Source organism: Psammomys obesus, unplaced genomic scaffold (genome assembly GCF_907164565.1).
Source record: "Psammomys obesus unplaced genomic scaffold, mPsaObe1.curated_primary_1811, whole genome shotgun sequence".
Taxonomy (NCBI): domain Eukaryota; kingdom Metazoa; phylum Chordata; class Mammalia; order Rodentia; family Muridae; genus Psammomys; species Psammomys obesus.
Window position 1 is genome coordinate 16239153 of NW_026585895.1, and position 23828 is coordinate 16262980.

General features: G+C 39.0%; 1 protein-coding gene across 6 annotated transcripts in view; it reads right to left on the reverse strand.

The window, feature by feature from the left end:
- Window positions 1–23828, reverse strand: part of B3galt1 (beta-1,3-galactosyltransferase 1) — a 561105-nt gene that overhangs the window by 157242 nt on the left and 380035 nt on the right. Inside the window, exon 1 of one of the 6 annotated variants that reach the window (XM_055600193.1) lies at window positions 17114–17163. The exons of 4 other annotated variants lie outside the window; for them this stretch is intronic. The gene's annotated coding sequence lies outside the window, so the exon portion shown is untranslated. Of the gene's footprint in view, window positions 1–17113; window positions 17164–23828 lie in introns of those variants that run through there. One more of the 6 variants, XM_055600195.1, reaches the window with a different exon arrangement.

Genomic DNA, 23828 nt, shown 5'->3' on the forward strand with positions numbered 1-23828 from the left:
TTTGCCCTGTAGAATTATCATGTTGCAATGCAACAAACAAACAAACAAATCTAAGCTAGAACATGGCAATAAAGATTCAGGCAGAAGAGGGTAGCTCTTCCAAATTGTACGGCATATTTTCCTCACATCTTGTCCTGTCATCCCTATTTATCCTCTGATCATAAGCAACCTCAGTGATCATATTTAAACTCTGAAAATGGGCATAAAATTCCAAAACTCATTCAATTTCATAACATAGTCATTTCCATGTAATATATTCAATTTTGTTTAATTCAATGCGACTCTTCAAATTTCCTCAGTGCACCCCAGACACTGAATCATCCAATCAAGGTAATATTTGCCCTGAGAGCAGCAGAAGAAAAACGACAACAGCAACATCATGAAGTCCTTATGTATTTAAGCAATTGTACAATGGTGTGTGTGTGTACTCTCTCCTTTAAACTGCACAGTACAATGACATGCTATGACTCACCATACCAGTTTTTCTAGATTGAAAATCAGAGGCCCAGGGAGCATAGAGAGGGGGATAGGAGGTCCCAAGCACTATAGATGAGAGAAAGGACGAAGCGAGGGAGGTTTAACTGGGGGCAAGGAGAGAGTAACAGAAGTAAGAGAGAAAGGAAGGGTAAATAACAACAATACTATTTGAAAAGTGCAAGGAGAAACACACTGTCTTATAAGCTTACAGAAAATATATTATATAAAAATGGAGTATAAAATACATATTAAAATGGAATTATGCCACACGATGTGATAATGGTTCTACAAGAGCCACAGAGACTCTCTAACAAATACCCCAGTGCTAAGTAAGGGAAATCTCCCTTCATGTTTCTGGTCAGAGGTTTCTAAGAGAACTTCAAAACAATATAGCCATTTTGCCCTTGAGAGACTAAAGCTGAAGGTATCACAAATTTTGGGCACAGGACCTGGTGGAATCAAACTGATTCCGGAGGTGTCCTTTCTGAGAGATACCTCTTATGCAAAATATCAATGGTGTAATAGTGGCAATTACATCTTACACGAAACCAACAGCAATATAATTAGACATAAGCTCCACTCAATAGGAAGAAATTCACACCTTGTACTGTGAAATTAGCCAACTGCTCAAGGCTGCAATTGCTTAAAGACTTTAGAGGAGAACATTATACTGTCATTTTCCTAAATAAAACTAACTGCCAGATGTATCCTAAATATCTATTGCTATAACCAAAGATAAGTGTAGCTCTGAGCTCTCACTAATAGGAGCTTCTTTCTACCACTGCAGATAATGCTGAGAATAAGTGATTGTGGGGTGAAAGGCCCAGCTGGTGCATTTATAAAACCATCCTAATCCTGCAGCTCAGGTAACATTGTGGAATAGTATGAAGAATGCATTCTAAGATGATGTCTTCTAGATATCACAGATGTTTAGCCCATGAAATCTCAACAATAAGGTTGCTTAAACAAAACCAGAATCATGACGACACCAGTCAACATGTAAATGGAAATAGGGGAAGTTCACAAGGTTCCATGCCTAGAAGAAGAATTAAAGACAGTATCTACAGAGGGAAGGAGAATCAGTTTTCCCCAGATCAGAGCCTTGTAATAAATCATTCTATACCAAGCATTCCGCCTCAGCCTGAAACACATGTACACACAAGCATCTCTAAGTGAACTCTATAGGTTGTATATATAAACATGCATGTGTGTGTGTGCATGTGTGTGTGTGTGTGTGTGTATGTATGTGTGTTATGTGTAGGTATAACAATAGTGAAAATAGAAGAGGTCACAAATCTCTGAGGGAATCTGGGGATTGGAGGGAAGAGGAGGGTTAAAATGATGTAAATATAGCCTACTCTTATATGAAAATGTTTTTTTTTTAAACCAGAAAATCAGAAGCCTATGGATTAAGTAAGTCTCCAAGGTTCTACACATTAGCTGTATTAAACTCAGATTAAGAGAATTTTGTAGGTAGAATTTATACTTTGATAAAAGAGATGGACAAAGATTCCCCAAATTATCAATAGCCATAAACACCTGTATACAACATTTCTCATGTTTATATTTCCACGTAGAGCATGATGTTTTACACATGGCCTGGCAAACCTTTACTGTATGTGATACTCTTTCCTCTAGGTACTACTAGTAAACTTAAGTATGACATCACTCATTACCCATAGAGTTGAAGTGTGTAGAAATTTTATAGAACTAATAATTGATACAGTTTCTGTTCTTAGCTAGAGACACAGGAACACTAGGAAACAAGGAAAGACATTTGATGACACTTAATTGCTTGTTTTTAAATTTTTGATACATGAAGACAAAGAATTCATTGAATGATTTTGTAGCCAGCAAGCTTTTATTGAAAGTAATGCAACATGCTCACTCATACATAGCAACTGTCATTTATTGACCATCTACTACTTGTTAACTATAGCGGTAGCTGTTCTATATGCATTGTTCACACTTTGCTAATGAGATTGAGAAGCTAAGGGGTCAGAAGTGGGATTTAAATGAATACTATTCTATCCAACTCCTCAATATAAGATGATTTTGAAATATAAATGTTTTATATATATATAAATGTGTGGATATAACTTTCTTTCCCAATGTCCATTTTCTTCCTCAAACTGCAGTCAGTCACATGGATGATAGCTAAAGACCTATTTTTCCTCATCTTTATCTATAGCAAGATGTTGTCCTCTCTCTGCAATCTAGCAAGTAAGAGAGACCTGAGGGAACTGAGTTTTTCTCACAAGAGACAGTCTCTACCTCCTTCGCTTGGCCAACCAGCTCTTGCTCTGGTTGAAAGGTTAACATGCCTCTGTGAGCCTGGGCACAGCCAGCATAGGCCTCAACAGGAAAGCGGTGTTGAGAGGTCATGAGGTATCCACCATGGAGCAGTGATATGGACCTGAAATGATTGTGTTTTCATCACTATTTAGTATAGTTTTCCCTTGCTTATGCCACTGTCATTTCAGATTTAATACTAGTGTCTATCCTGTATCTCAGCAAACTCACCACTGAGACAGCAGAGCTCAAGAGGAAGAAGCAATCACGAAACAACTGTGCTGGAGAATAAAGGGAAACAGGGAATATTGCCCCCAGATGAACAGATGTCCCACTGCGGAAAAATTCTTTTGGTTGCATTTATATAACTGAGGTCACTGGGATCAGAATATTTCCAGGAATTCCATGCAGTGGTGAATATAGGCTATCCAGAAGACCCTCATGTCTAATGAGGGCCTCGTTGTATATCACAGGACTGATAACATGGACTAACAGTGAAATCTCCCCGTATGGGTATTTCCTGGCTTTCTTTTTTATCATTTCTATAAACTGTGACACTGCTATGAGCAATGCAGAGAGAGTAGTTGAGAATCTCCCTCTCCTTAGTTTCGCCAAACCTTATAAAAAAAAATCCATTTTCTTTGATCTGTTTCTATCTCCGAGTTTTTCTGTCAATCAGTGAGAATGATCAAGACATAGGTTCTCATAACATTTAGTAGTTGAGGTTTAGTAAATAAGTAAGTTACAGTGTATATGAAGGATGAGGACAAGTTTGTACACTAGTTGATTTACTAGGTTGCTTAAGCATCACATTATATTGATTATCTAACCTGAGTTATGTCATTAAAAATTCTGCTCTTCAGTTTTAAGTCCTGATTTAAAATATCTGACTAATCACTGAGAGGCATGTCTGTAGGAAAATGCCAGGACATGAAAATGAAAGCTAGATTATTCAATCATTTATATGTGCAATTGTTAACATGCAAATTTGAAACTTTAACATCAGGGTGGATTGAAGTAAAGAACAAGACGTTAGAGGCTGAGAGCGAATCTCTAGAAGAAACACTTAGAAGGCGAAGCTGTAGAATATTCCAGGCTCTGAGCTGAATCCCCCCACACAAATAAGCAGACAGGAAAAGACTTAGAAGGAAAAAAGAATAAAGTGCTGGTAGAACGTAAGGAAGAAAATTTAACGCTTACTTAGATTATCATTCTGAAGGTGTTGCTCAGTCTAAGGCCTGACCAGAGATTAAGCAGAAGCAAACAAGATAAGGCAAAAGATAGAGAATGTAGTGGGCAGAGCCCCCAAACAAAAGCCAGGCTCAGTCTAAGTACAAAAGCCACCCAGGATGGTTGCATTTTGAAATGAGGGTGGATACTGAAAGAGTGGTCAGAAGAAGCTATCTAAGCTCAACAATGAGAGAGAGACAGCGAGATAGAGAGACAGACAGAGACAGAGAGAGAGAGAGAGTATGAGTATTAAATCCCACTTCTTCAGCAATAGAAATGGTTGCTGGCTGGAAAACTGAAGAGGAATAGGCAGATGTATCATATAAAGGAGGTTGCAAACTCTCCTGCACTGCTCCCATTAAGAAATAGGGTGTGAGCCAGGCCTGGATAGCACACACCTGGAGTCCCAGCACTCAGGGAGGCTGAGGCAGGAGGATCTTTGTGAAGGCAAGCCTGGTCTACAAAGAAAGTCCAGGAATGCTAGAGGAAATGCCAGAGGAACCCTGTTTTGGGAAAAAGAAAGCAAGAAAACAAGAAAGAAAACAAGAAAGAAAGAAAGAAAGAAAGAAAGAAAGAAAGAAAGAAAGAAAGAAAGAAAGAAAGAAAGAAAGAAAGAAATGGGGTGTGCGTCCCTTCAGCTTGACTCTTAGGTGTCCCTTGATTTCCCAGAACTGCTTTCATCAAAGAGATTCTGCTCTATTTTGAATGGAACAGGAATCACTCATAAAGGGATACTAAGCATGAGGGAGCTGGGGGACCCCTCTTCACACAACCAGTGTTCCAGCTTTGTGGAACCTATGGGACTGAGCGGAGCCACGAGAGCCCTCGGGGCGGTGTGCCTGAGACCGTCCTCTGAATTGCTATTGCTTGTGTTGATAGGATATCTGAACTCCCTAGCTTATAAACCGCATTTGGAGCAGAACACTGGCCACTTTTTTTTTTGTTCTGTGGACTGAACATTCGTTAGGGAAACCCCAGGGAGCCAAATCACAGCAGAGAATTCTGCCTTCCCAGTGAAGGCTATGGGAGAACACCAGGGAGGCAATGCTTGGTTGAGCCTTCTGACCCACCCAACTAGTCTACAAGTTTGTGGTGGGGTTCAGCAGGAGAATATGTGAACAACTCTGGAGAATTTTCTGGCATAAACCTTGGATGCTTTCACAGATTTTATTTTTGTCATCTTAATAGGCCTACGCCATGCTGCATTTTCTCATGAAGAGAAAAGACTGGACAAGCCTCCAGTCCTTTAACTTCTTCCACTCATTATAGCTTCTATAAACAACGGAGTGTGGTTGTCCTGAATGTTCACCAGCATCCATATATTATGGGGAAGAATTGGGCAGCTTGTAGTGGTCATCCAACAACTGGGGAAAGTAAAGAATTGCTGTTTTAGGTTTCCATGTGCCTCAATGTGGTTGCTTATGCAATGATAGTTAATTGACAGAGCCAGAAAAATACATATCTGAATGGGTTGGAGAGGAATTGGCATCATGCAGTGTTAGGAAGGATGGGAAGAGGACATTTTAAAGTCGAGAACAATCTAGGGTAGCAGATGTTATAAAGAGATATACTAGTATGCCAGACTTAGTATGAGCTTTGTTTATACTGCCAGTTAGCAGAGTAAACATACCAACTTGTTGAGCGTCTTTAGTTTGCAAAAAGGACATTTTCCCTTTTTCCTCCTATTCAGTGAAGTGCTGCTGTAAGGATTTTTCTCTCCTGAACAGTGATTATACCCACAAAAGAAACTGTACATTAAGCATCCTGTAGTGCATAGCCCTTGTCTTTATCCACCATTCATCATGAGGTTAGAACAAGCTAAGTCTCCCTTGATTCTCTGTCTATTGAACCTTGCCCAAGCTCTCTGTGTGTTATGGATCTGAATTAACTGTGTCTCAATGTGTCATGTTTTGGGAGACTGGTCTCCAGTGTGGTGCTGTTAAGAGGTGGTGGGAATTTAAAGGGTGGCAGTGTGTGTGTGTGTGTGTGTGTGTGTGTGTATAGTGGGATGTCTTTAGGTCTTTGGATTGTTGGAGGCATGCCCTCAGAAGGGAATAGTATAGATCCTCCAAGAACCTAATTTTCTCTTTGGCTTCCTGTCTCACCATGTGACCTCCCCTTGGTATACTTTCCTGCCATGATGCCAGCTGCCATGTTGCAGTACAGCTAGGGAGGTGTTTCATCAGCCAGTGACACACTATTCAGATTATTAGCCTATAAAATTCAAGTTAAATAATTGCCTTTTTCAGATTAAAGTGCTCAGCCCCTGGTAGTCTGCTAAAATAGCTGAAATGGAAATGGATGAACACTCTTTCAGCCCTCTCCTAAGGGGCTTAAATAAGGGCAACATACTAGTCACTGTGCCTTGTAAGTCAGGTTTTTACTTCCTGGCTTTTTTTTTTTTAATTAAGTGTCTGCTGTGCTCATTAACATCTGTTGCAACATCTACTGTCTCTTTTTGTTTTAATCTCCCACAGGTTTTCAAGTTGCTATTCAATTGTTAGTCTGGTTCTTCTGAAAAAGACCCCTCGAAATGACTGCAATTAGGTAAGGCCTTACAGGCTTTGCCCCAGGACCCTGGGCATGCTCGTGTTGTGAATTCTCATTTGGGACCAACGTTTCAGTGCTCCCACTGAGCGGCTTAGTAGATTCAATCACACATTCAGCTGCCCCTTATGCTGTTCATTTCCTTAAGGGCTATAATTCGACTTATCACGCTGCCAGTCTGAGTTCTGGTTACCCTCCTTCCTCTCCTTGCTCATCAAAATTGTTGGAAATTGGCCTGAACTACAAATCTAGGGGACTTGAAAGAAGGGCCTATCTCATTAGTTTTTTTTTTCCCCCCAGATTGCCCACAGGCCATGATGAATTCATTGAGTTAAAAAAAAAATTGCAAAGCCCCAAATGATTAAGATATTATTATTTTCTTTTGGAGTCATGTATCATTATGTTATCAAGTAGATGACACTTGGCATTTGATTTTTATGATTTGGGGTAATTTAAAAACTCTTGAAGAGTTCTATTATTCCTAGGGTTATTTTTAATCAGAAAAAAATATCTGAACCCATTGAAGTTAAAATATCTGTTTAAGTGCTAAGAAGGACATAAAATTTAAACTACAGGGCACTTACAAAGCTTGTACCAAGTGAATAAGGACTGTGCTTTAGTTCTCAAACCAACTCATTGGGAAATAAGGAAAGAAAACTCTGCTGAGTTCTAGGCTTTCAGAAAGTGAACAAGCATATTCTTCTTATTATAAAGCAATACATATTTGCATATACAATAATATGGTGAAAATGATTACTCCCGAGATATGATGCAAGGTATACTTTATGTATGTGATTAAGCAAATTACTCCTAAGACCAGGGAACTGAAAGGCACACAGATTAAATTAAGATACTTTAAATCACTTGGTTCATTAAATCAATTTAAACACATAATGAAACACATAAGAAAGAGGCGAGAAACAGGGCAGCGAGAGTGCCGACAGAGCAGGAGGCTACTACTGGAATTCTGGCTTATGCAATGTTTTATATTCTATTTTTCTTTTCATGTGGTGTTATGATCATGAAAACCAAAGCTAAGGTATCGACAAAGCAGCTTTGAAGGTGGATGGCACATAGATAAACACACACACACACACACACACACACACACACACACACACACACACACTTAAAAAGAGGCATAGCTAGGCCACAGAGGAGGACATTGCAGCCAGTCCTGGTAAAACCTGATAATCTAGGGTCAGATGGAAGGTGAGGAGGACCTCCCCTATCAGTGGACTTAGAGAAGGGCAGGGAGGAGACAAGGGAGGGAGGGTGGGATTGGGAGGGAAAGAAGGAGGGGGCTATAGCTGGGATACAAAGTGAATAAAATGTAATTAATATAAAAAAATAAAAATAATTTAAAAAGAGGCAAATGTGCCAGGATACAAGTAAAAGCAAGCAGTTAGTCTAGTGAGACACAAAAGCTTCATTTGCTAAGAGAGTGTCATTAAGTGGTGCACAACTCAAAACATATCAAGACTGAGCATCTTAGAACCTCCCATGTGCTTAGCTTATGGTTTGTGCTAGAGGCATGCTCTCCTCTATGCACGACTAATTTGTTTCAAAGGTTGCTAATGACTTATTATGATAGTAATTTGGATGTCAACTTGACAGGATTAAGAATTTTGTAGAGAAAAGGTAAAACATTATTTTGTGGTGTGTCTATGTGGATATCTCCAGATATTTGTGGTTTGTGAGTTAATGAAGTGAATGGGGACTATCTACTCTAAGGGGTTGTCGGAGAGACAAACCAACCAATCAAGAGCGCTTTCTTTGCTTTCCTAAACTTCCCCTCTAGACCCCAGGTTTTCAAGCTTTGGGTCTTGAGCTGGCAATTATACTACTGGCTGTTCTGAGCATGAGGCTTTTGGATTTGTATTATCCCATGCCTGTGGATATCCTATCCTATCCAAGCCTATATCCTATCCAAGGCTGCCCAGCTTACGAGAAACTTCTCAGCCCCTATCATCCCAGTTCCTTAACAAATTTCTTTTCACATGTATCCCTATATCCACATCTGTCATTATCAGTCTTTTTCCGAAGGACCCTGACTGATACATCTAAAAAGGACACATAAGTTCTGCCTGTTTTAAAAGCTATTTATTTATTCATTTTCTTTACCTAACAGAGCCCATGGTTTTCTTCATGCATTATAAAATAGTGAATTAGTCAGTATAAATCCTGCCATATACATCCTATGTCTTGTATTCCAAAGCAGAATTAAATGTTCTGAAATACAGCAAAAATTCACACTGTGTTTTTTTTTTAAATCAAATATAAATTGAAATTCTACACAGAATGGACAAAACCCAAGTGCAGAGAGGACATAGAAGGGAATGAGATAAACATCTATCACATAGAAAGTTCTCCTGAATTTTGAGTGATAGTTTTCATTCATGGTGCTGTCATCCATTTCATTCTAAATTTTTTTTTCTTGTAATCAGATCACCTTTAGGTTTTTGGTATGAATATTTGATATTAAGAAGACTTAGGAGACCCTGTAGTCATATTTGATTGCAGGGTCATGATGAAAACAAAGTGATTCCACAGCGAACATAGCTGTTCCTTTTGACATCAGTGGAAGGCAGTGTAGCAAATGCAGTGACTGTTAAGGACATGTTCAGCAGTGCATAAAGAGCTCCCTTTCCACGTAGCTAAGATTACAGCTACTCAGTGTTTAACTTCAATATAGTTTGAGATAATATATTTTGAGATAAAGGTCACACCAAGTACACACAAAGGTAAACTCTGAATATCTTTGAGGAAGCAGAAGTGGGAAAAGGAGAGGAAGGGAAGGAAGATAAGGATGAAAGGAACGAGCGAAGGGGAAGAAAGAAGGAGGAGGAGAAAACAGGAAAGTAATATAAAACTACTTGTAAGAATTCAGTTCTTAAAAACTTAACAACTACCTAAAACATTAGAATTAAAAAAGATAATTATCAGTGAATATAGTTATTTTACCTCAGCTTTCTTACCACCTTTACCTGACAACTCTGACATTTTGTCAGATCTAACAGGTCTAACTCTTAACATTTTTTAGGTCATGCCACACTGAGTATCCTTTCCAGCACACAGATTGCTACAGGGGCTTTTGTGTCTTATGTTTGTTTTTAAGTTCATGTGATGGATTTAAGCTTTGATGGATCACAAAACACATCCTTGGAAATGGGGCAGGGAGCTGAAGCCATGATCAAGTGCCTCTAATCAAAGCAAGTAAGCTCTCAGTCTGCAGTCAAATGCGTGTAGTGTTATCCTATTACTATAAGAAAGATAAACATCAAGATATATATTGCTTGCATAGAAACAAGTTTCAAACATATCTCAAATGGTAGCTTGGATTTTAATGAATATAATTTGGATGATTTCCATTTTTGATTCTATGTGCTCTAAATAACAGATTGATCCATACATCTAACTTGGTTGTGTAAAGTTGTGATTTAGGAATTTTGTTTCTTAGATCAATAATCATAAATTATGTGCTTCAAAAGTAACCCATTTAAATGATAAAGACATTCTGATATTCCTATTTCAAGACTCTTAGAAGAATTAAATTTAACACACTTTTGTAAAGAAGCAATTTGTTATCTGTTTCTTTCCCATATTGTTATCTTAGCATCAAGTTTGCTTTTAGTGAAGTTGATTTAGAATTTATATCACATTATTTTCAAGTCTGTATTTTTCTAATAAATATTAAATATATTCCATATTCTTCAAGACTCTTCTCCTTTCTATTTTTCCTCCTCTGCAGTCAGTATTCAAAGTACAACAAAAACCTTTGGAATGATAATTTCTTTTTTTTTTTTCTAATAGACTTGAATGGCATGGTATATTTTCACATCATGTTGCCATAGCTACCAAACCTTTTAGCTCATCTTCATTTAAATATGCTCAGTATTAAATAGAAATGTGACTTAAGCAATTTGAAATGCGCTGTAATTTTTGTTTAAAAGAGTATTTATTTGATAAGTCCCAAGTTCCTTATTTCAAGGAGAATAATTGCAAGAAACTCACTAGCTGTGAAGCACACACCCGTAATTTCTGTAAATCAAGTTTTGTTTTGTCTTGTTTTTTTTTTTGTTTGTTTGTTTGTTTTGTTTTGTTTTTTGGTTTTTGGTTTTTAAAGGCAACACTTGCCTAAGAGGTTCTCTTACATCTATATGGGTATTTTTCCCCCACTGACTCCTGAGGAGTTATTTTTCTACTTAAACTTGAAGATGTCTGAATTAGTACTGAGTCCTTTTAAAAATATCTGTACAGCCACACTCGAGTATTGAAACACCTTGATAATAAAAGCCTTTGACTGAACCGGTCTCTCTCTCTCCTTCTTCTTCTTCTTCCCCCTCTCTTTCATCTTCTCTCCCCTTATGTCCCTCCTTTCCTCCTCCTCTGACCGTCATCTTGCAAGGAGGTAGCAAGCAGCTGGCTAACTTACCACTGAAGGGTGTTCAGGCGTGTAGGCAGTGGCTCTACAGGAACACAACAATGACCCTAAAGCACAGACTGGGTTCCCTCTGTCTGGGAGCCTTGCACTGTAGGGGCTGTGGTTAGGAGTTCCCTATGTGTATATGCACACATGTATATGGGCATGTTAAAATTAGCACGGAACAGGAACACTGGTGATTTTTCACACACGTCACATTGCTTAAGTACTCTCTGTGAAATCTTGACTGGCTTTGAAATAAAAGTCAGTCACCCTCAAATATTAAAGCCTTTTGTCAGAAGCAATGTAGCTTGGTTTGATAACTCTTAACTTTTTGATATAATAACTAGGTTTTACCTAGGCCAAACTATTAGATCAGATCCTAAATACATATAAAATTGCAACGTCTGGTAAATAACCATGGACATTCATTTTTGTGAGGCTATGGTAATGACACAGGAGACATGTTTTCATCAGCAAACTTAATTTCTCACAAAATTGGGAAATATTTATTGAAATGTCAGCTGTTCAAAAGTTCTACATGTATCATCTAATCCCCCTACCTCTAGCTTTTCCCAAAACAGAACACTAATCATAATTAAAAAAGTCAAGGCAGGAAAATTTTAAATAATTTTTTACTTTGAGTTTCAGGATCACAGAATGACAGTCAGTGCTTATTGTAAATAAATCCTGATCTTATTTCAGTCTTCAGAAAAGCAAACCAATAATAAATAAATTAAAATTGACCTTTGCATCTAAGTGAAGCTGGGGGAATAAAATATTTAGCAAGTATAAGAAAGAGGGCAAGCAAGACAGTGAGTGTCCTTAGCTTATTTAAAATTTCCTTAGAGATGCTTTTCTTGCTTACCCCCCTTAGACCTTGAAAACAGAAGCTTAAAGATCAGCAGGTTGGAGCCAGGTCAACTGCAGGCACCTGAAATCCTCTAATCCTGGCATTAGAGAGGCTAAACAGGGAGATCACTAGCTCAAGGTTAGCCTGAGCTAGACCTTAAAATTCGGTCTTTAGAACTCCTCAGTGATATCCCAGAAACCAGTACTAAAAAATAAGAATTCATTATTAAAGAGAATGATGCTCCAGCCAAGGACAATGCATGGAGAGGACCTAAACCCCCAGATCAGATGTAGCCCATAGCCTATATTTCCAAGTTGGTTCCCTCATAAGGGGAGCAGGCACTTTCTCTGTCATGAACTCAGTGGCAGGCTCTCTAATCACCTCCTCCTGGGGGGGGGGGTTGCAGCCTTTCCAGGCCATAGAGGAAGAGGAAGACAATGACACCAGTCCTAATGAGACCCTGATAGCTAGGGTCAGAGAGAAGGGAAGGAGGACCTCTCCTATCAGTGGACTATGGGAGGGGCATAGGGAGAGGTGAGCGAGGGAGGGTGGTACTGAGAGGAGACTAGGGAGGGGACTACATCTGAGATACAAAGTGAATAAATTGTAATAAAACGATAACAATAAAAAATTTAAAATGAGACACGTGGTTTCAGAAATAATTATTAAATTTCCACAATTATTAAAAAAGAACTAATATTTCTTTTTCTAGGATTTAACAGGACAATGATTTATAGTGGTTCTATAAACATTGTCACATCTGCCAGTTTCTCCTATCTGTCCCTCCTATCTGTAAACTGATTAATGATATACTGCCACATTTTTCAGTTGTTGAGATGATATATTCATCTGTTAACCTAATAAAACTATGCATAAAATAAAAAGAGAACTCATTATTATTATTATTATTTTATCAATTATTTGTTATGAGTATGTCTTGCTATGTTGTATAGGCTGGCCTTTAACTGGGTTTGTAATCTGACCTCAGACTCCCAGAGAGCTGGGATTACAAAGGTGTGCTGAGGTGCCTGCTTTAAAACCCAAACTACTCACATGGTTCATGCGGCCTCCGTCCATGGTTCCTATTTCATCCTTGTGTATCACTCTCTTCTCTCTCTACCTTCCTTAACCTATTTCCAGTTCACAAATGTGTCAAGAATATCCTGCCCCAGGGTGTCTTAGGGTTACTCCTGCTGTGATGAAACACCATGTCAAAAGAAGCAACTTAGGGAAGAAAGGGTTTATTGTGCTCACAGCTCCGTATACCATTTCATTATCAAAAGCAGTGAGGGCAGAAAGTCAAGCAGGAGATGGGAGCAGAGGCCACGGAGGGGTGCTGCTTGCTGGCTTGCTCCCCATGGCTTGCTCACCCTGCTTTTTTATACAGCCCAGGACCAACAGCTCAGAGAAGGCATCACCCACAATGGGCTGGGCCCTCCCCCAGAAATAACTAAGAAAAATGCCCTACAGGGTTGCCTACAGCCTGACTTTATGAAGGCATTTTCTTAACTGAGGTTTCCTCCTCTCAGATGACTTTAGTTTGTGTTAAGTTGACATAAAACTATCCAGAAAACATGGTCTTCACATCTCTCTACAAGTTCTTCAAAGCTCCCAAGTCATCTTTCCTAAATTTCTTCTACTAAGCAGCACTCCTAGAGGCGTTGAGAAACAATTTTAAAGGTTTTCATAGTTGTTCTCCCGTATTTGCTTTCGGCTTTACTCTAACTAGAAGTATGGATGGGCTACTTAACGAACTATGACATGCTCTTCATAAGCATAGATGGACTGACTGCCAAGTTATTTGAAAGGGGAAGCTCCATGGCAGTTTGAATTTGATTAAGAACTAACACTGCATAGTCTTCATAGATCTTGTAAGCCTTGACCCAGAGGCAACTAAACTGGAGGTATAGTATTTATTTTCACAGCTTACGAGTAATACATCCCAAAGTGATACATACCCAAATTTGAGGGATTGTAGTTGATATCTTTTGATGGTCTTCAATGGTGTTTGTCCATTTTTATGAGACCCAGGTGGCTCTGATTAATGGATGGACAATAACATGTGGACGGCAGATGACGGTGTGGACTCTGAACCTGCCCTGAGCACTTGGCATGAATTCCACCTGATCTGACCACCAAGCTCCTGCCATGACCACTGGGCACAAGTCATCTATTTCCTTCTTCTGTCTTAGCTTCATTTAGAATACAGTGATGATGAGTGGATCAAGTTTTATTTATTTTATTTTATGTGTTTATTTATTATTTTATATCATTATTATCATGAAACTTTAGTTATAGCCTGGGAGTTAAACTAGACACATATTTATCATTGCAGCTGGTATTTTGCTTGAACTATGAAGACTTTACTTGTGAATTTGTAAAGTCTTTGGTGTAGAAATCAGCTCATTCAGATCTGGAAAAAGCCAGACTTTCTGGCTTCAGAAAGTCATCATAACATGAACATGATGATGATTCAGGGAGAGCCAGGATTGGCTGCACTGATTACCACTCTTCCTCACCTTGCATTCTGTACAATTTATTTCTGTGTTGAAATTAAACCAAACACTATGTGGAGTCCCAGGATTTAAAGGCATCAAAACAAACAGGTAACATTTTTGTAACACGTACACTGTAGTTATAATCAGTGTTCGATATTAAATAAATACAAATAATCTATTAACTAACTTGGCAAATTGCTTACTTAACACATGTGTATTTTGTTGCACATTGTATTCTAGACCTTAGAAGTAAATGTGAAAAGTTATAGCATTTATCCTTCCAAGAACTCATGGGCAAATGGAGAAATGAATTGATAAATGTACAGTATAATTTTACTTTATTTAAAATTCTTTGTGAGACAAGGTCTTGCTACATAATAATGCCTAGCCTAGAACTTCCTTATGAAGTCCCTGCTGGCCTCATACTTGTGAACTTGCTGCTTCATCTTTTCATGTTCTAGGGCTACATGCATGTACCCCCATGCTTGGTGGACTGCATATATTTGATACACTGTGGAGTTGGGCCAGAGAGACATAGGCTTACTGTAAAAATGCAGCTTCAATGCTGAAATCTACAGGATGAACATGGGAGAGTTGGGTGAGGAAGGAAAGTATCTAGGTAGAGCCAAGGGCGCTGTCAATATGAATGTGCTATTGTATCTGAGTCAACATGGATGCACTAGTGCTCCCAGCCACTAGAGCCAAAACAGAGATAAGAAATCTGCTGGTTCCTCTAACTTCAGTTCTCTGAGTTGTTATACACAGGACCTCAGTAACTGAGTTTTTATCTGGATTCTCACTTGATAACAAGTCCAACAACCTCGAAGAGGGGATTGTGAGATTCCATTTTAAGTGAAGCCTGTAAAGAATGACCACACCTGACAACAGCAATGTGCTGTGACGGATGGACAAAGCACTCTCATGTCTAACTAGTGAAAGCGCCCAGGGAATCGCACCTCTGTAAATCAACAGCTCTGAAATTAAAGGCAAGCCAATTGTTGTGTTTTTTTTTTTTATTCAGATACCTACATGTTTATGAATCATCTTCACAATAATCATAATAGTCATAAATTGGAATTTTCTCTTCACAGTAGAAACAGAAATAAATGTTCATCAGAGCTAAAAGCTGAATGAGCTTCATGCTGCATTGTTTTTTTTTTTTTCAGCCTAAGTACAACTGGTGCATTCATTTAAGGGAGTTGTTAAAATGTTGCGAGTTTCTGGTTTTAACAAAACAGACACAATATTGTTGAACAGTGAGTGCTTCCTTTCTCCATTTAGAAATAATTATGGGGAGCTGTTCATTTTCTAAGTGAAATGCTAGATGCCGGGGACATAGATGGAACGAGGAAGACATCCACAGGAGAGGAAGGGGGACAGAGAGAAGGTAGAAACGAAGGTGTTTCCAGCAATCAAAGAGCCTCAGCCTTGTGGGCTGGGCATCCCAGAACCACTGGTCAGCCTGAGAGTCCCAGGAAGGTTTGGTTTGAGAAGTTACTGTGTGTGAATGTGGATGTGTTCATTAATGTGTATGCATGCGCGTGCACGCGTGTGTGTGTGCATGTGTGTGTGTGTGCACGCGTGTGCATATATTCACGGCTCTATTGCTTAGAGATCAAACCCAGGGCTTCAAGCCTGCTAGATGTGTACTTATCACTGAACTACAGCTCCAATCTTGAGAACTATATACTGCAAAGCTCCTGATGTTATTCTTGTATGCATCAAGTTAGAAAACCTTTGCTTTAAGCAATGAAGGCTACTGTAGAATCTGAAGCAAAATGTAGGGTGAGGGTGTAAGTGCATTATGAATGTCTGCTAACTATGGAGGGAGGCAGGACATTTTCATTCCATAATGCACAGCGAAGCACTTTGATACAACAGTATCAGTCATGGAATGAAATGTAGTAAGATTCAAAAAAGAAAATAATATTTAGGACTTAGGTTGACATCATACTTGACAATTTTAAATTTTAGTTACAAGGTCAATATTTTGTTTATTTTTTGACAAAAGTTTATCTATTGAATCATAATTTATATTTAAAATATCGGGTAATAAGAGAACAATAAATCACAACTAGACAAAATAGTGACAAAAAAATGAGTTGCCTAAATGAGAAATAAAGAGGCTATAAGTTGAAGTAAAAGAATGAGGAGAAAGGAGTCATCAACACCAAGGGGAAATGAGAGGATCTGGTCTCCTTTAAATGAAAAGATGAAGAAAACAAGCATAGAAACACAGTAACACCACCAACTCCATAATAAAAGGAATGCTAATTCACTGGTCATTATTATCTATCAACATTAGTGGACTCAGCTCTCCAATAAAAAGACTCAGACAGGAACTCCACAAGGAGAGCAACAGAACCAGAAAATTTGAACACAGGGGTCTTTCCAGAGACTCATACTCCAACCAAGTACCACGCATGGAGATAACCTAGAACCTCTGCACAGATGTGGCCCATGGCAGTTCGGTGTTGAAGTGGGTTCCATAGTAATGGGAAGAGGGACTGTGTCTGACATAAACTGATTGACCTGCTCTTTGATCACCTCCCACTGAAGGGGGAGCAGCCTTACCAGGCCACAGAAGTTGACAATGCAGCCACTTCTGATGAGATTTGATAGACTAAAATCAGAAGGAAGGAGAGGGGGACCTCCCCTATCAGTGGACTTGGGGAAGGGCATGCGTGAAGAAGGGGGAGGGAAGGTGGGATTAGGAGGGGAGGAGAGAGGGGCTTACGGGGGGATACAAAGTGAATAAAGGGTAACTAATAAAAGTTTAAAAAAAAGACTCACACTAACAGAATGGTTGGGGAAACAGGATCCAACATTCTGCTGCATCCAAGAAACACACCTCTGCAACAAAGATAAACACAACCTCTGAGTAAAAGGCTGGAAAAATGTTTTTCAAGCAAAAGGACCCAGAAAGAAAGCTAGGGTAGCTATCCTAGTAGTTAATAAATTGGGCATTCAATAAAAATTAAACAAAAATATGAGGAGGGGTACTTAATTCTCATCAAAGGAAAAATCCACTAGGAAGACATCACAATCCTGAACATCTTTGCACCAAATACAATAGCATCTGCATTCGTAAATGAAACATTTTATTAAAGCTTAAATCACACATCAATCCCAACACCTTAATAGTGGTAGACTTAAACACTCCACTCTCAGTAAGGGACAGATCATTTAGACAGAAGCTATATTGGGAAATAATGATACTTACAGAGGTTCTAAATCAAATGGACCTAATATATGTCTACAGAACTTTTCACCCAAACTCAAAAGACTACACCTTCTTTTCAGCACCTCATGGAACCTTCTCAAAAACTGACCACATAATCAGCAAGCCTCAACAGATACAAGAAGATCAAAATAATCCTTTGTATCCTATCAGACTACCATGTCCTAAAACTAGACCTCACTTTCTCCAAACACTAGAAAAATTTTAATCTGTTCCTAGTCTGTATTTGTCTTGCCAGAGTTTTACCTGGCTGACAAACTCCATTCAGGGATCACCTGTGGATTTCAAGCTGCTGATCTGGACTTGCCGAAAGCTGATGTAAAACAGTCCAGCTGATGTGATTGCTACATGTCTCTTCAACTGGATCACTAACCAGATGCTTTTGATAAGTGCCCCATTGACTACCCTTTGAATAGCCTTTCAGCCTTCCCAGGCCCAAGTAACATTGCCCTAATGTAAGCTGGGAAAAATTACAGAAGAGAAAACACCCTCCATTATCCCACCTAGCAGGCTGAAATGCTACATCAAAGGGGGCTCCCTAGAATAAGGGACAAGTGGGTTCCTATAATGCCAACTGACATACCAGAAAATAGGCCCTTAAGTTCAGTTTTTCCTGGTCATGCTTTGTGCCTCTTGCATGATTATGCCTAACACTGAGGAAAAAAAATAACATGTTAAAAATCAGGTCCCCATGGTCCAACTCATGGTGTTAAAGTCTCAATACCAGCCCTTGGACCCATCTCAAGGATGTGAGATGGAATCCTATTTGAGGGGGGAATGAGAAGACTTAATTTCAAATAGCCAGCCAATCCCAATCAGAGTAACATAGCCTCCATGGGCACCAGCCAATCCTAATTGAGGTCACATAGCCGCAGTAGGAATCCCCCTTTCTGGCTTTAAAAGAGGCCTCCATGCTCCCCTCAGGGTCACCACCATTTTGAAGATGGTGACCCCAGCATGCTGGGGTTCTTCGCAGAATAAACACTCTTTGCTTTTACATAAAAAAAGAAAAGAACAAAACTTCAAGTCTCTGAAGAAAGAAACTGAAGAAGATCTCAGAAGATGGAAAGATCTCCCGTGCTCATGGATGGGTAGGATTAACAGTGAAAATGGCCGTCCTGACAAAAGCAATCTACAGATACATTGCAATTCCCACAAAAATACAACATGTTTCTTTACAGACCTTGAAAGAATAATTCTCAACTTCATATAGAAAAACAAAACCCCCAGAATTGCTAAATCAATCCTGTACAACGGATCATCTGGAGGTATCTCTATCCCTGATCTCAAGCTGTACCACAGAGCAATAGTAATAAAAACTTCATGGTGCTGGCATAGAAACAGAATTATGGACCAATGAAATCGAATAGAAGACCCAGAAATAAACCCACACACCTACAGATACTTGATTTTTGACCAAGAAGCCAAACCATACAATGAAAAAAACAAAACAAAATAGCATCTTCAACAAATAGTGCTGGCCTAACTGGATGTCTACATGTAGAAAAATGCAAATCAATCAATATTTATCACCCTGCACAAAACTAAAGTCCAAGTGAATCAAAGACCTCAATATAAAACCAGACACACTAAAATGGTTAGAAGAAAAAGTGGGGAAGAACCTAGAACTCATTTGCATAGGAGACAACTTCCTGAACAGAACACCAACAAAACAGGATCTAAGATCAATGATCAATAAATGGGAACTAATGAAACTGAAAAGCTTCTATAAAGCAAAGGACACTGTCATCAGAACAAAACAACAGCCTACAGACTGGGAAAGCATCTTCACCAACCCTATATCTGACAGAGGGCTAATATCCAGAATATATAAAGAACTCAAGAAGTTAAACAGTAACAAATCAAGTAATCCAATTAAAAATGGAGTACAGAGCTAAACAGAGAATTCTCAGCAGAGAAATATCGAAAGGCAGAGAAACAGGTAAAGAAATGCTCAATGTTCTTAGTCATCAGGGAAATGCAAATCAAAACAGCCCTGAGATTTCACCTTACACTCATCAGAATGACTAAGATCGAATACTCAAGTGACAATATATGCTGGAGAGGATGTGGAGAAAGGGAACCCTCCTCCATTGCTGGTGGGAATGTAAACTTGTACAACCACTTTGGAAATCAATCTGGTGGTTTCTCAGACAATTAGGAATAGCGCTTCCTCAAGATCCAGCTATACCACTCCTAGGCATGTATCCAAAATATGCTCAAGTATACAACAAGGACATTTGTTCAACCATGTTCGTAGCAGCTTTATTTGTAATAGCCAGAACCTGGAAACAACCCAGATATCCCTCAATGGAAGAATGGCTACCATTTACACAATGGATTCTATTTACACAATGGAATTAATTACTCAGCAATTGAAAACAAGGAAATCATGAAATTTGCAGGCAAATGGTGGGAACTAGAAAAGATCATACTGAATGAAGTAACCCAGAAGCAGAAAGATACACATGGTATATACTTACTTATAAGTGGATATTAGACATATAATATAGGATAAACATACTAAAATCTGTTAACCTAAAGAAACTGGGCAAGAAGGAGGACCCTGGATAAGATGATCAACCCACGGAGAGATGGCTCAGAGGTTAAGAGCACAGGTTGTTCTTCCAAAGGTCCTGAGTTCAATTCTCAGTAACCACATGGTGGCTCACAACCACCTATAACGAGATCCGGTGCTCTCTCCTGGTATACAGGCACACACGTAGGCAGAGTACTGTATAAATAATAAATAAATCTTGGGCAGGGTGATAAAAAGATGATCAATCCTTACTCAGATAGGCAAACAGGAAGAACATTGGAAGAGGGAGAAAACAGGGAATAGGACAGGAGCCTACTACAGAGGACCTCTGAAAGACTCTCCTCAGCAGGGTATCAAAGCAGATGCTGAGGCTCATTGCCAAACTTTGGGCAGAGCTCAGAGAATCTTATGAAAGAAGGTGAAGATAGAAAGACCTAGATGGAATAGGAGCTCCACAAGGAGACCAACAGAACCAAAGCATCTGGGCACAGGAGCCTTTTCTGAGACTGATAATCCAACCCAGGACCATGCATGGAGATAACCTAGAACTCCTGCACAGATGTAGCCCATGGAAGCTCAGTCTCCAGTTGGTTTTCCAAGTAAGGGGAACAGGCACTGTCTCTGACATGAACTCAGTCAGTGGCTGGCTCTTTGATCAACTCCCCCTGTGTGTGTGGCCACAAAGGAAGGCAATGCAACCAGACCTGATTATACCCGAGGGCTAGGGTCAGAGGGAAGTGGAGGAGGACCTTCCCTGTCAGTGGACTTGGAGAGGGGCATGGGAGGAGATGAGAGAAGGTTGGTGGGATTTGGAGGGATTAGGGAGGGGGCTATAGCTGGGATACAAAGTGAATAAACTGTAATTAATACAAAATTAAAAAATTAAAAAAAGAAATTTCCTTTTAATCCAACTTTAAAAAAAATAAATAAATGAAAAACAAGAAGCAAAAACAGGTGTGGCAGCATTTCAGGCAAAAGGAAAGTCATCAGTCTGGCATGCTCTTATAATACACATATTCATTAATTTTTATTCTGATTTGAAATATCACTTTCTGCTTTTAAATAATAGTCATCGACCCTCTTAACAGATGTCTCTGCTCCTACCTAAAGCCTGACTGTGAAGTCAGTGTTCTCTGGCAGTGCTCTTTCTCTGAGAAATATGAAGGCAAGGTGCTCCTGTCCATCACATAATTATTTAGGACACTGTATGTCATACAGCAAATAGACTGAATCTGTGAGCTCTAGTGAATGGCAGCAGATGGCTTTCCAGATGTTTTTAGTGCTTAACAGCAGCCATCAGTTTGACTTTGGAAAAATGACCTGGGTTTGCCTGTGGTCTTGCAAACTCAATTCTGTAAAACTTTTGCACAAAGAGAGGCGAAAAAAAAAATTGCTGCTATGTGTAAGGGCAGCAGCTGCACTTGTTGGAAAGTTTAAGGCTTGGGATTTACTTCCAAGATCTTGGTGGCTGAGTTTCTTCCAATTAAAGCCAGTTGTAAACCGTCAGAATAGAGTGAGTCCTAATAGCTGATCTTATCTAGTCTTATAACTGAGGACTGTTAGACTCATGAATGTTACGTCATCTATGAGGTTGCTGGGTCATGGAGTAGGACCAGGCCTACATTTTAGTTTCAGGGATAGTGTGTGAGGGTTCTGTCAGGGTTTGCCTAAATACTCTTACAACAAATGCTCATTTAACTAAAAAAAAAAAAATCATTTTCTTTCTTTTTCTTTTTTTTTGGTTTTTATTACTGTTTATCTTATTGATTACTTGTGACAAGTTAAGTTTTCTCCAGTGGGGTTACTTTAACATAAAACATCAAACACCATTATTGGTCATTTAGTGAACATGTCCATTTCTATGAAAACAAACTGTTCATTACACAAACCAATTATTACATGGTGCAACTGAGAAACATCTGTTTTCCAATGAAAGCAACTGAAAATGAGCTGAGGTTAGTGAAAAAGAAAACATTCCTACCTACTGTTTGTTTCAGTGCTAGCACTGAAGCCAGGCCCGCCATGTTTTTCCCCTTAAGCAGTTCTGGGATGGAACCTAGGGTATTCCATGGAAGCACTCTACAGCTGTGCTGCATCCCCAGCCTGTGTGCCAAGCCCCAAAAACCCTCATGCTTAATATATGAGGTACCTTTTTTCATATTTAAAATTTAATAAATGTAGCTTTGGAAATATCAAATTACTTGTGAGAATCAAACTGCAAAAATATTAGGGCCTGGAATTTGCCCTGAAACCTGGATCCATGTGACCCAAAGTTCATCTCTGCCTACTCTGTCAACATTCATCTCATAGAAGAGCACCTTTAGGAGGCCCATGAGCTGCCAAAGACTCATCTTTCTGGGGATCCATTGGGGTAGAGAGAGATTAGGAGGTAACTCACTCTGGCAGTTTGAGTGAAGAGCGTACTCCACCATATTAGGCCTCTGGATGCTTGGTCCCGAGCTGATTGCAGTGCTTTCAGAAGGCTTAGGTGGTGTGATCTTATTAGAGGAAGTATGTCACTGGAGTCAGGCTTTGAGAACTTCAAGTCTTATAGGACTTTCAGTCTCTCTGTCTGCTTAAAGCATGCGAGCTCTTAGCATCATATTTCCACTGCTTGCTACCATGCTTCTCTGCCATGATGGATGCTTATCCCTCCGCAACTATAAGCCAAAATAAATCCTTCCCTTTTATAAGTTATCTTGGTGATGCTTTTGTATCACAGAAACATAAAAGTAATGAATACAGTTACAATGCAGATGGTTTTTCCGACTTCAGAGGGTTATTGATAGAGACAGGGATAAACAAATTTCATTCAACTTCCCTACTTCATCCAGTGCAAAATCTTGATTTGGAAGACGTATGGAAAACTAATGGCTACAAATTCTGATATTTATATATACATATATATGTATATATATATATATATATATATATACACACACACACATATATACCTCTGTGTATATATATAGGTTAATATTTATTATTTATATTAATATATTAATATTTATTTATTTCATGGACCGCTCTCAAACTGTGAGCTTTCACCAGGGTGGGAAGCATGCGCTTCTCTCTTCCTCATCGTTTAATCCTCTTCCACCCTTCTTTTGGTTAAATTGGGATCCTTGCTACAGGATTTTTTTTATGAGTGATGCTTTCTAGTTCGCCTATTTCAACAATTATAATAACGCTGCAGTTGTTAAGACAAGAGGAGCTTCTCGGCCTTAGAATTTTAAAAATTATTGTAAAAACCACATCAAAAGCAAAACAAAATACGATTGGCCAAGATAGCATGCTCCCTGTCAGTCCTACAAATCCTAGAAAAGGGCCCTCTAATAAGAATAACCAGGTGAACATCAGGACAGAATTTTTAAAAAAATCACATACTTCACTGAAGTATTTAAAGAGTTTAAAGAAGGCATGAACAAACATTTGATTAAACTTCAGCAGGTTAGCAATAAATGCCTGAATGACATCAGGAAATACAATGATGAATGAAATGACGAATACAATTGAGGATTTGAAATCAGAATTTGGAAATGAGTTAGAAACATTAACAAGAACTTGAGCTGAAGTGAAGATGGAATTGAAAAGTTCAATAACCCCACCAGAAAATTCAGGAAAATGTCTTCCAAGTAGACTAGACTTTACAACTAGAATGAATTAAGTGGAAGATACAGAGTAGAAAAAAGTTGAAGCTAAAATAGAGGAATTAAACAACAGAAGTG